Source organism: Gouania willdenowi, unplaced genomic scaffold (genome assembly GCF_900634775.1).
Source record: "Gouania willdenowi unplaced genomic scaffold, fGouWil2.1 scaffold_87_arrow_ctg1, whole genome shotgun sequence".
Taxonomy (NCBI): Eukaryota; Metazoa; Chordata; class Actinopteri; order Blenniiformes; family Gobiesocidae; genus Gouania; species Gouania willdenowi.
The window spans coordinates 109362-122650 of record NW_021145252.1 but is presented as its reverse complement, the minus strand read 5'-3'; the positions used below and the strand labels follow the sequence as shown (position 1 = coordinate 122650).

The window sequence follows — 13289 nt, the reverse complement described above, 5'->3', positions numbered from 1 at the left end:
TGTTAGGCATGTTTGCCACGATGGACTTTTCCCAAATAGTAGCTGGTTTTAGCGGTTCTGGATCTGGATCTCCAATCCAGTATACTGAAGAAGTCTCTGAGTCTGGTGCCATGTGTAGTTGATGGTGAGTATCAGAAGGTACATCCACCTGGCAGCCATTAGGTGTGCATTGTATCGTACATTCAAGTTGGCACATTGCATCTCTTCCCAAGAGAGCAATGGGTGTATGTTCTGACACCAATATGGGTAGGGTGATTTTTCGGTTTTTGTAGCAGAGCTCAACTGGCTCTGTGAGAGGAATCAGCTGTTTCACGCCCTCAAACCCGATTGTGCGTATTAGTTGTCCAGACATGGGAAGATGTATAGCGTCTTTTGGCCGAATACAGGTGAAAGCAGCACCACAATCAGCCATAACTTCCAATGGTTGATTGTTTATCTTCACCTCTATTGTTGGTTCTTGCTTCGGCCCTGACACTACCAGCTGGCACCTTTAGAAACCAGGTACCGGACCCCTACATGGGTTTACCGGTCCCCTGATTTGCTGCTGTTGACCTCTGTAGCCTCCTCTGAAGCTATTCCTGAATCCTCCTCTGAAGTTTCCTCTGAAGCTTCCTCTGGAGCTGTAGCAATTACGAGCAAAGTGGCCCATTTGTCCACAATTATGACATGGTCCTTGTATCTGTGGGAAGTTTCCTCCTCTTCCTCTTCCAAAGTTTGCTTGGCCTTTTCCTCTTCCTATTTGTGGTTGATCACACGATGGCTGTTGGAAAGAGGCAATGGGAACCTCAGGTGGCTGTTGCTGAAACTGTTGTTGTAGTTGTGGTTGCACTTGAGTAGGTTGTGTCTGACTCTTCATGACGATTGCTTGGTTCTTTTCTTTCTTCTTATCATCGATCAACTGTATTTGGGTGAGTTTTCGGAGAGTATCTTGATCTTGTTCCTTTTTCCGATACACTTCCACCTGATGTGCGATGTGATCCGTATATACGCCTTTGGTCATACTTCCAAGACCAAACACTTCAGCCAATTTGCTCCTCACTGTCAGGGGTAGTCCTTTCTGGATTTTGGCTCTTAAAATTGATTTCTCCATCTGGTTCAATTCGGGATCATTTCCCGTAATGTTTCTCCACATTCGATGAGCTCTTGATACATATGCTCTCGGGTTCTCTTGGTGGCCAAGTGGCTCAATGAAGATGTTGTCAGGATGCACATTTGTTGGAAAAAGTCCTCTCAAGGTTCTCCACATCCATCCTCGACTTGCAGCAAACCGTTCTTGATCATTGACAGACGTCTCCACATATCTCTTTAGGCCTGCTGTTTGCAGAATCTCTTTCATTGCTGGAACTCCAATAAGGCTGGCCAAAAGTCTCTTAATATCTCCCATCGCTGGCTGTGTTCCCACCAGAACCTCTTCCAGCTTTGAGATCCAGGGGTGTGCACCATCTTGAAGCGTCGGTAATTTTCCGAGTATGTCAGACATGTCAGTATTCTGCCAAGGCTTGTACTCCAGATTTTGTCCAGATTTTGTGATTAGTATCACTGGGCGCATTTTGTTGTCTTTCTTTTCTGTTTTTGGATGTAGTGCATCTTTCCAGGTGTCTGACTTTTGAGACTTTTTTCTTCTCTTTGTTGCGTAAACTCCGTTGGAGATTTTTTTTCTCCTTCCACTTCCTCTTCACTTTCATCTTTTTCACTTTCGTCTTCACTTTCATGTCTTTCACTTTCATTTTCACTTTCATTGTCCTTCGTGTCATCTTTCTCTGACATTAATTGCTTTGTTGATCGATCTCCTCTTCTTTCTGCTTTTGCCAACATTCGTAAACGTACTTCTCTTTCATATGGTGGTGGCTTCTTTGCTGATGTTGCATGAGAGAAAGATATGTTGGTTTTCTTTGTCAACTTGGTGGTCTTCTCCTTTTTCTTAATGTCTCGTGTGCTTTGCATCTTTTTGTCATTTGCCAGTTTAGATAAACTTTGCCCTACGATCTCAAAGAGTTGCAGTATGCCTAATTCAATTTGTCTTTTTTCTTCACTTCGTTTCTTTCCCTTTTTTCCTTTCCTCTGACGTGCTCTATAAGTAGACACTAGGACTTGTAAGGTGTTAACTACATCTGGATTAAAAGTACCCTCAACTGACCATGGCTGTGTAATGTAGGGACTCGTCATTATAAAGAACTTCTCTTAATTTTTCCTTTACTATAAATCTAATGTCGAACGAAAAATTATGTGCTATACAAAATCTATGGTCACCAAACTTTGCCAACTGCAGAAGAAGTGATGTGAGAATAAATCCACCCTAATCGTAATGATATAATTGATCAAACCTTAAATCATCTCCAAAACTGGAATGATATCATTATCCCCAATCAAAGTTAAGTTAAGCACAGATACTGAAATTATTATTCACCATATTCACTTGATAGTTTAAACAGATTAGCTAACTTGCAGATAACTAATCAAATTAATAATACTAAATTGTCAAAGCCAATCAATCAATGAGTGATTGTTAATCAATGATGCTCAAAAAGTAAACAAATTCAATATTCAGTCCACTGCCAAGTCCTTTCATGTATCATATATACCACTGTGAAGCCATATATAAGTGAATAAATTGTGTTCTGATTGTTTGTGTAAGGTAATGTGTTGCTATAAATGTGTAAAAAATAAACAAAAACAAATGTTCTATTTGAATAATTTCATGAATAAACGCACCACTTTCTCTCGACTGGAATTCGAGTATCGTGTCACCCACAAAGTCAAAACCACCAGGTGTGTTTCAGTGTTTTAGGAGTTGTGATTCAGGCACTCCTCTTCTCAACTCCTTATGTAAAAAATAAAAACAAAAATTCAGTTTCATAACAAGTCATCACCATTTTTAAAGCTGTAAATCCAAAACTAAAAAATAAACCTTTAAAAAAATTTCTATAAATCTTACTCATATTTCAAGCTTATGGAACAATTATAATTATGATTAATTATAATGTATAAATATTAAAGAATAAACTGTATTTAAATGAACGAGTAATTTCTATATAAGTGTTAACTTCATGTTACCAGCAGAGAGCAACATTGCTTCCACTAAAGCATGCAGTTTCCCATATGTACCGCTAGAGGCAGTATTTAACTTTAGAGTAAAATTTGTGCAGTTCACCATCTCTTTAGCTAGATGGCGCCACAACTGATCATCCTCCCCCCTTTGGGCGGACCACAGTCCGTCCACTCCATGACGTAACCTGTAGCTCCGCCTCTCAAAACAAACAAACGTCCAGTAGCAACGTTAACGACGAAGAGTTAACACACAGTTACTCATTGCGCGGCTCGCGAGCCTCATGCGGCTCGTTACGCTATAATTGGCGGCTTGCATTGTAGCTTACAGTTTCACAATGCCCATTTGCCTTTGGTAAGTTGTAATAGATTTCACGCAGCTGAATCACGGAAAGCGCGAATGAAAGTAGGACACACTGTAGCCGTGGTAACACAGCCAAAACTTGACAGCGGCTCACGTCTGCAGGCAGGCAACGTATGCTGCCTTCAAGTGCTATCGTAATTATGGTTAATACCAAACATATTTTAAACTTAGTGTCGTTTTATTAAAATACTGTTATTATTTGGTTTTAACTCCTGAGAGCAGATACTAGCTAGCAGTCTAAAACATTTTAACCAATAGCAGTTCAGGACAGACTGGGTCCGCTATGGTTCACTTCACTATGACAACAAAAGCACTTGAACACGACGCGCCGGACATTTCCACTTCACATGAAGGCAGCAGTAAGCTCCGCTAGCTAGCGTAAAACACAAAATGGACCGGTTTTTAATAAAAAAGGGACAGAAACGAGGTCAAACACCAGACAGACAGACACACAGTGTTGGAACGAATAGTGGAGCAGATGAGGAAAATGAGTCTGAGGAAGCAGCAAACAAAAATCAGCACAAAGACACCGGAGAGGGGACGAGCAGACAAACGGCAGGTGTAACGTTACCCAGCAAGAAACGGAAAATACGAAGCATACAAGATGAGCACAGAAAATTTCAAGATAAGTGGACAGACGAATTCTTATTTGTTCTGCATGGCATGAACCCTCTGTGCTTAATATGCAAACAAACCCGTGTCGGTTTCAAACGAAGCAACTTGGAGCGCCATTTCAAAACGGCGCATCCACAATTCAATGAAAGTTATCCGTCTGGCAGTGAAATAAGAAAGAAAAAAATAGCACATCTCACTGCTTCACTTTGTGAGCAGCAAAATCTAATCCACCGGACAACTTCCACTGCAGAGCGTTTAACAGAGGCGTCTTATGAAATAGCGTGGATTTTGGCGCGGGCTAAAAAACCCTTCTCAGACTCAGAAATAGTGAAAGACTGTTTTTTGGCTTCAGCAGAAATACTCTTCTCAGACTTTGACAACAAGGACGCCATCATTAAACAACTAAAAGGGTTACAGCTCTCTGATTCAACAATAATGAGGCGAATGGAAGACATCGGAAAGGACATACGTGGCCAGTTGTTGGCTGATCTGCGTGCTGCACCTTGTTTTAGCATCGCAGTGGACGAAAGCACAGACGTGACTGACGTTGCTCAGCTGTGCACTTGGGTGAGGTTCCCGAAAGAAAACTCTTTTCAAGAGGAAATGTTGTGTTTACTACCACTCTGTGGCCAAACAAGAGGTGAGGATATTCTTAATGCGCTTGTAGTATTTTTTGAGGAAAATCATCTCAGCTGGTCCAAACTTGCAAGTGTGTGTACTGATGGTGCTCCAAGCATGCGAGGCAAAGAGAAGGGTCTTGTTGGCCTCATGAAGAAAAGAGATGAAATCGGCAATTTCATCAGCTTCCACTGCATCATCCATCAGGAGGCACTGGTGTCAAAGCTCAGAAACAGTGAATTCCTAAATGTGATGCAAAGGGTTGTGCATGTGGTCAATTACATTGTTTCAAGAGCACTACACCACAGACAGTTCAGAGAGTTAATCCAGGACTATGACACAGAGTACAGTGATTTAGTGTTGCACAGTGAAGTAAGATGGTTGTCCCGTGGAAGGGTGCTGGAGCGGTTCCTGAGCCTCCTTCCTGAAATCAACAGTTTTTTGGACACCAAGGGGAAACACCAGCCAGAGCTGAAAGACCCAAACTGGATCATACAGCTGGCCCTCCTTACTGACATTACCTGTCACCTGAACACTCTCAACTTGCAGCTCCAAGGGAGAGACAAACTTCCAAGTGACATGCTGAGGGCAGTCAGAGCATTCGAAAACAAAATAACTTCTCTGTGGATACCTGACAGAGAACTCATCCACTTCCCTAAACTCAAAGCAACAACCACAAGGGACCCATCTCTGCAGCAGCACTTCAGCTACAGCAGATTTGTTGAAGTTTTGGAGGAGCTGAAGGGTGAGTTTGAATCCAGATTCAGTGATGTGACTGAACATAAGGAGATTTTCAATTTTATTGAAAACCCCTTCCATGTGGATGTGTCCTCCCTCACGCCAACCATCACACAGCTCTGCCCTGATAATCGTGCTGCTCTGGAGAGTGAAATAATTGAGCTGCAAACAAATAACATTCTCCAAGTTGAACTCAGAGCAGGTGTTGGCCACTTCTGGAGTTTGGTTTCTGAAGCAGACTTCCCCACTTTGAAACCACTTGCACAGAAAGTGATGTCTTTCTTCATGAGCACATACACCTGTGAGTCAACATTTTCGACCATGAACATTATCAAGAGGAAACAGAGAAACCGACTGACCCATGCTCATCTTGAATGCCTCACTGTGATTGCAACAACAAACTACAAATATAACATGAATAAAGTCAAGGGCATGCATGCCAGCTTCCGCTCATCCCAGTATTAAAATAAATCTGGTCTTAAATGAAAATGTATTGGCCGTGTTATTTCTTTTTTGTGGGATGTCCAATTTACATTTGCAAAGGTGACTTAGTATGTTGTCGTAAAAGTGGCTCGCCTTTTGATTTTGCACTGCCAATGTGGCTCTTGTGAAAAAAATAGTGAGGATCACTGAGTTAACATCACGGGAACTCAAACAGACGCCAAAAACAATGGGGAAACAAATCGACACAACACATTCACATTATACCGGAGTGAACTTACAACGAAATTACAACACTAACCATGCCAGCTCAACAAAAAAACAAATTTACTGTAAACATCCACGTCAGAACACGAATAACAAAGTCCCAATAACCAAAACTCACGAACCCGGCGTCCCAGGCCGTTCATATCCAGGCATAGTGACACACAGCTAGCTGACACGAAATACGAGACAGTTAAAACAAAAATAAAACAACATGGCATGTTCACAATTATCTTACGTTAACAAATATTCTAATGGTCACATTCAAACACTTAACCAAGATTCCTGCCCGCCGGAAAATACGGACCAGTTCTCATCACCAAACACACAGTTTACCACTTCGTTCACAACACCCGCAACTCTCTCAGCGGAACCAAATAAACCTAAACAGCTTACACATAAACACACATGACAGAGGCACAAATCACAGAATCACAACAAACGCACAAAAAGAAAGACGCGATCGATCCGAGACGGTTCACACCGGACCCCTGCAGCGGAACGCCGTGAACAAGTCCGAAACCGTAAAATACACGTCAGTGGAATAAGGAAATGACAACGGATAAAACAGATCCAGAAACACATAAAACACCGCTGAAAAATAACATTATTCAGCAAACAATGTCATCAAACGGCAAAGCAAATAAGCGATCACATAATTGAGAAAAACCGCACGTTCAATCCAATCAGATTGCTATTTAATAATCAAAAGCAGCATCAAACATTATCATTATCATTGTCATTATTAAATCAGGCCTTTGTCTGGAACATATTTTATCACTACCAAATTAATGCTGATGTTGTATTTAATTTAATCCATTATAATAAATCAATCCAGTAACGTAACGCTGTAACCCCAACAGCAACACTGAAGTAAAGAATGCATGCAACGGCGGCTGATGCCGGCCTCATGTCTCAGACACTGCTAGAAGTTTAAAATCTAAATTAAAACCCAGACGTCAGCATGCAGCACAACGCTATTCATTTATTAAGAACTTTAAACCAGAGCGCCACAGCAACAGTCAGAATCCAAACACAAACACACAGCTCTGTCAAACACCGAATAGTAACTTCACCAATAAGTCACAAGTTATATTAAAATCAGTTATAACAGCTATTTCACTACCATTCATTCAACGCATGACAGGGAGAGAACACACACACACGCATTCGCACACACATACACACCCCCCTGCAGCGTGCAGGAGGAACACAAGGGCAGCCACAGCGGACCGCAGATCAACATAGGGCAAGCGGCCCCAAACAAGGTCGACATCAAAACCAACCTTAAACAGAGCTAAATCATTATTATTATTATTATTTTTTTTTATAATTAAGATATGTTTAACATTATATTGAAAATATATTCTAGATAATAATCGATCTCGAAAAGCACCAAAGTCTAACAAAAGTCCCCATAATTTATAGGGCTCATATTTCTTAATCCTTAACCAAACCTATCTCATGTAACATTAGGGCTTATATCCAATTACCCTCTTTTGCATTAAATCATATACAATTCAAAACACAACTTACATTTACAAACATGACATACAAATGAACATTTAATTTACACACAAACAGAAAACAGAACAAAACAAATACAATTGACCAGCAGATGTATTCGTTAATTCCTATTGACACACAAAACATTAAAACAGCGCTTTATTCCATAGTGGCTCATTCATTTTCCACCATATTGAGTAAATTCCTGAATCTTTACTCAAAAATAATCATCTTAACTCAACTCATGAATTCATACCATAGTCAAGTCATTTTCATTTCTCTCTCATTTCAACTCAACTCAACTCATGAATTCATAACATAGTCAAGTCATTCTCATTTCCTTTATTTCAACTCAACTCAACTCATGAATTCATAACATAGTCAAGTTATTCTCATTTCCTTTATTTCAACTCAACTCATGAATTCATAACATAGTCAAGTCATTCTTATTTCTCTCTCATTTCCTTTATTTCAAAATTTAACTTTACCAAATTAAGTGTCAATCCCCTATAGCATATCTCATGATTAAGTGACAAAACCTGCGACAGAGACTTACAGAATGTAGGAAAAATGGCCATGTTCCCAATTCTTGCATGGATATTAAGTCCCAAAACCATAAAATAGCCATTACATCCCTACCGTTCCAAACAAAACTATCCTAGCAATTTAGTTCTCTTTTTCTTTTGTTATTGTTGTCATTACCGATAACCCAAAGTCTGTCTCAATTCAACAACATAATTTAGGCGAAACCCTTTCCACTCCTCATCGTTACAAACATAACACAATGCACAAGTTCTTTTAAACTGTACAATATCCATGTTAAGACAGTGACCCCAAACACCCATCTCATACTCACCAAGGATGTTGGATGAACTCGGGCCACCGAGACACGGAGGAACAACTGTAGCAGTCACTGCCCGACAACGCCAAATTTGTCGTGGTTTCCCCAGATGGAGATGTGAACGATGAAAAAGATGTAGTGTGGAAAAAGGGATCATCGCTGAAACTGGCTTGCATAATAACACAAAGTTTATTAACACAAGCAGAATCAAAAGAACAGGGCTGAGGCAGAAGCCCTGTGAGAGCAGCCGGGGTCAAATTTACTCTGAAGCAAGAACAGGAGAGCAAAGCTTATATCTTTCACAAAGTTCTCAGATGTCACATGATTACTTAACAACCCTTTTCTGGGACACAAAGAAAGGAAGCAACATTTGTCCATTTAGGTGATAAGACCCTCACATGATGATCTCATTTTGAGGTGGAAACAAACAGCTGGTATTCTTCCAACATCCTGAGTGACCTGTGAGGATGATTAAATCCCCTGGGCTCCGCAGGGGGTCGGAGCCCAGAGTTTGAAACATTGATTGATTGTTTATTTTTGATCGTAATGTAACAAAGAGGTGATAACAGGAACGAACCTGTTTTTGATTCTACTGTTCCTTTGCTTGGCCAGGAATGCTGAGGCTAGCACAGTCAAAGTTCAATTTAGATGATTTAATTTCCTACACGTGAAGCAGTAAATACACCTCACATGCTAAGCATGCACTCTACCACTGAGCTACATCCCCTGCTGCTTTGATAGGAAATGAGAAATAAAATGAGAAAAAAGTTGCAATGGCGCTACCTGGTGCAGGATTGTCTGTCTCAGGTCCTATGTCGTTGTCCAATCATCACTGCCACTGCCTATTCCGAAATTAGACATCCGCCAATAATGACCATGAGTGAAATTGGTCATAAACCAATAAGGGCCATCTCTTTCCAACCAATAAGAGCCGTCTCTTTCCAACGCGAGACTAACCAATAAGGACCGTTTTTATCCAACGTGAGATTGCACAGGTCGGTGTGCCATTTGCACCATCCAGTCCCGCCCCCTTCGATTCTCCATCGCTCGGACATAGCAGACGGAGAACTGTTCCTGCATGTCACGCAAAATGATACCTTTTTGACAGCTAACATATTATCTTTTTAAAACTGTTTTTTTTTTTCAACCAGAACTTCACTGTACCCATATTATCTTGAGCTAGCATAACACGTAATATTACCGGTGTTATAACTTAAGTGGTGACCGTCGCTATTTAATGATACCCTTATTAAGAGAGAACATAATGTATTTTTAAATCAACGTATTCAAATTTAACCCCGTGTTTTTTTGTTTTAATCAGCACTTCGCTCTACCCTTATCGTCTTGAGATAGCACAACATGTGACATTACCGGTGTTATATCTTATAACGTATAACATTACCGGTGTTATAGCTTAGGTGGCGATCATTGTAACTGGTGATCGACGCGTTACATGCAAACACCGGACTTATTCTCTTTTGCAATTGTGATTAATTTATAGATTATTGCAGGGGGTAATCGAAAAGATTTAACAATTAATTTAAAAATAATTGAGAAATGTTCCTGGTTCCTTTATAGGCTATTTTTTGTACAAATTCACTGCAAACTAAAAGTACTATTGCTCAATAAAATACTATATTTTCTTTTACTTTATTGAAACAGGATTATTTAATATTGTAGAGGCTATTTTATCACACTTTTGACAATAGGAGACAATAATTACCAACATTTTAGAAAGGAGACTGTATTTACTTACTATAGAAGTAATCACATAAAAGTTGCATGCTATTTAAAAAAAAATCCACTTTAAATTCCACACTGTTTTAAAAATTAGGGGTTTAGGAGAGCCAACTGTTCTACAAATGAAAACACATATTAAATTATGGCGAGGGTACTTATGATATGAAGAGGGTGTACACATGATTTGCCACTGACATGAACCTCCAGCTTTTGTACTTTTCATTTCTGTATTTGAGTGTTACAAACATTATCTGTGCAGTTTTCTACAGTAGTGGAATAGCTTGTTACAGTACTCACATAGAGCATGTTCATACTGCAATACATAGTTGTTATTACTGTTAGTGTTGTGTTGTGTTGTCATGTTTGCTTTTGTTTTAGAATGGCCACTAAAGCTAAAAGCCACAAGGCAATGGGAGATGGGGAGTGGATGTCCAGAACAGGGGTTTGGCCCCTTGGAGGAGGGAACAGACCAGCCCCTCGCCAAAAAAAAAGGCACAACCTCTACCAGAAGGTAAAGTACAGTAATCTATGTAAGTTTGTGAAATGTCTGCTGGTTTTGAAGGGACATTATACACGCCTTTGGGAAATACTAATACATTTCAGTGTTAAAAACATTCACTATTTGACTCATCCTAGGCTAATAATGATTCTGTTTCAGATTGTGAACTGCCCCATGCAGGCACGTGGACAAACCACTATTTTTGGAGAATCCAGAGCTTGTAATTGTGGATTTCACGATGATCAGGTAAAGTGTTCTAAAATTATATCTTATAATTGTTTAATCTGAATTTTATGATGTTTTCATGCTGTTGTGCCTTTGCTGTTTTATTGTTGTTTTGCTGTTATGTTAGCAGCCTGCCACTCCTGCTCCCCCCGCTCCTGAAGCTCCTGCTGCAACACAGCAGTCTCAGGCCTCAGACCCAGCAGCTGGTACTGCAGCAGCTGTCAAAACCTTTTGGCGACCCCCTCTCAGTTTATCAATGGTCAATTTAATTTTTATTTTTATTACAGTTTTTAATTTGTTCGGTATTGATAAATAGGTAATTATTTTACTTTGTGGCCAAGTTATCTAATCTATTTGTTTCTCCTATCAGTTCAACAAATCACGCTTTGGTGGGAAGCTGTCTGCCCAATTGAAGCCCAATTTAGTGGCTAGAAAGACCCCCAGCTCTTCCAGCCTCAGTGAGGACCACCGGCCCTGCACCATCCCCTCTGAGGACCCCTTCTTCAGCCTCAGTGAGGACCACTGGCCCTGCACCATCCCCTTTGAGGACCCCTTCTTCAGCCTCAGTGAGGACCACCGGCCCTGCACCATCCCCTGTAAGGATTTCCTACCCTCCTGTAAATATCAGCCCTGTAGCCTCCTCTGCTATAATTATATATTCTTTAACAGTCAATTATTGGCACTCTCTGTTTTTTCTAGAGTAGCCGTAAATTAATCAGTTAACTTAATGTTAATGTTAATTTATTTAACAGAATGAGTCTGAAGGAGTTCAGCCTGGAGGGGATCAACCAGTCACAGCTCAGACCACAGCTTCTTTCTGGTTGCCAGGGGAAATGAGCAAGACCATCCCTGTGCAGGATCAGAGATGGATTGCAAACACTCTCTTCCACTCAGGAAAACTACGGCCAGATGTTAAGCTGTGGTATGAGCCCCCTGTCCCAGCCCTAATATACCAACATGCAGAAGGGCATGAAAAATATGACAAACACCCATTGCAGAAAGAAGGCATGGAACTTCTCAACCCTTGAGTTTTTGTTCCATGGAGATGCCAGGGATTGAACCTGGGGCCTCATACATGCTAAGCATGCACTCTACCACTAAGCTACATCCTCAATTATGTTCACAAAAAATGAGAAAAACAAAATGTGAATTAAGTTGCAAATGCCCAAAATTGGACTTAAGGTAATAATAAGGCATAAGACTTGAACAAATTTGGATTTTTTTTTTTTTCTGAGAAAAGACCCTAAAAACTAGTCAAAACATGATGTGCACACTTAAACTGGGATTAAAATGCAGAAGGGCATGAAAATTGTGACAAACTCCCATTTTAGAAAGAAGGCATGGAACTTCACAATCCATGAGTTTATAAATCTTGGAGATGCCAGGTATTGAACTTGAGGCCTCGCACATTAGAAGCATGCACTCTACCACTGAGCTACATCCCCTGCTGTCTTTACAAAAAATGAGAAAAAAAAAATGAGAAAAAAGTTGCAAATGCCCAAGATCGGAGGTAAGGTAATATAGAAAGTCATAAGACTTGAAAAAATTTGGAGTTTTCTTTTTTTTTCTGAGAAAGGATTTTCAAAAGACCCTAAACATTTCTTTAAATATGACATGCACACTTAAACTTGGATTAAAATGCAGAATGGCATAAAAAAAGAGAAAAATTGACAAACACCTATTTAGAAAGAAGTGATAGAACAGGACTATTTTGAGCATTTGTTTGTTGGAGATTCCAGGGATTGAACTGAACCTGGGGCCTCATACATGCTAAGCATGCACTCTATCACTGAGCTACATTCCCAATTATTTTCACAAAAAATAAGAAAAACAAAATGTGAATTAAGTTGCAAATGCCCAAAATTGGACTTAAGGTAATAATAAGGCATAAGACTTGAACAAATTTGGATTTTTTTTTTTTTTTTGAGAAAAGACCCTAAAAACTAGTCTAAATATGATGTGCACACTTAAAATGGAATTAAAATGCAGAAGGGCATGTAAAATGAGAAAAATGTTACAAACACCCATTTCAGAAAGAAGGTATGGAACTTCACAACCCTTGAGTTTTTGTTCCTTGGAGATGCCAGGGATTGAATTTGCGGCCTCATACATGCGAAGCATGCACTCTACCACTGAGCTACATCCCCTGTTGTTTTTACAAAAAATGAGAAAAAAAAATGAAAAAAAAAAAAAAAATGTGAATTAAGTTGCAAATGCCCAAAATTGGACTTAAGGTAATAATAAGGCATAAGACTTGAACAAATTTGGATTTTTTTCTTTCTGAGAAAAGACCCTAAAAACTAGTCTAAATATGATGTGCACACTTAAACTGGAATTAAAATGTAGAAGGGCATGTAAAATGAGAAAAATGTGACAAACACCCATTTCAGAAA

General features: G+C 39.8%; 1 long non-coding RNA gene across 1 annotated transcript; it reads left to right on the top strand.

The window, feature by feature from the left end:
• The first annotated feature begins 10638 nt into the window (after positions 1–10638).
• LOC114460991 (uncharacterized) lies at positions 10639–11160 on the top strand. Its single transcript, XR_003673783.1, has 3 exons — positions 10639–10683; positions 10831–10917; positions 11027–11160. It is a non-coding gene; the product is annotated as an uncharacterized LOC114460991 (long non-coding RNA).
• The last annotated feature ends 2129 nt before the right edge of the window (positions 11161–13289 follow it).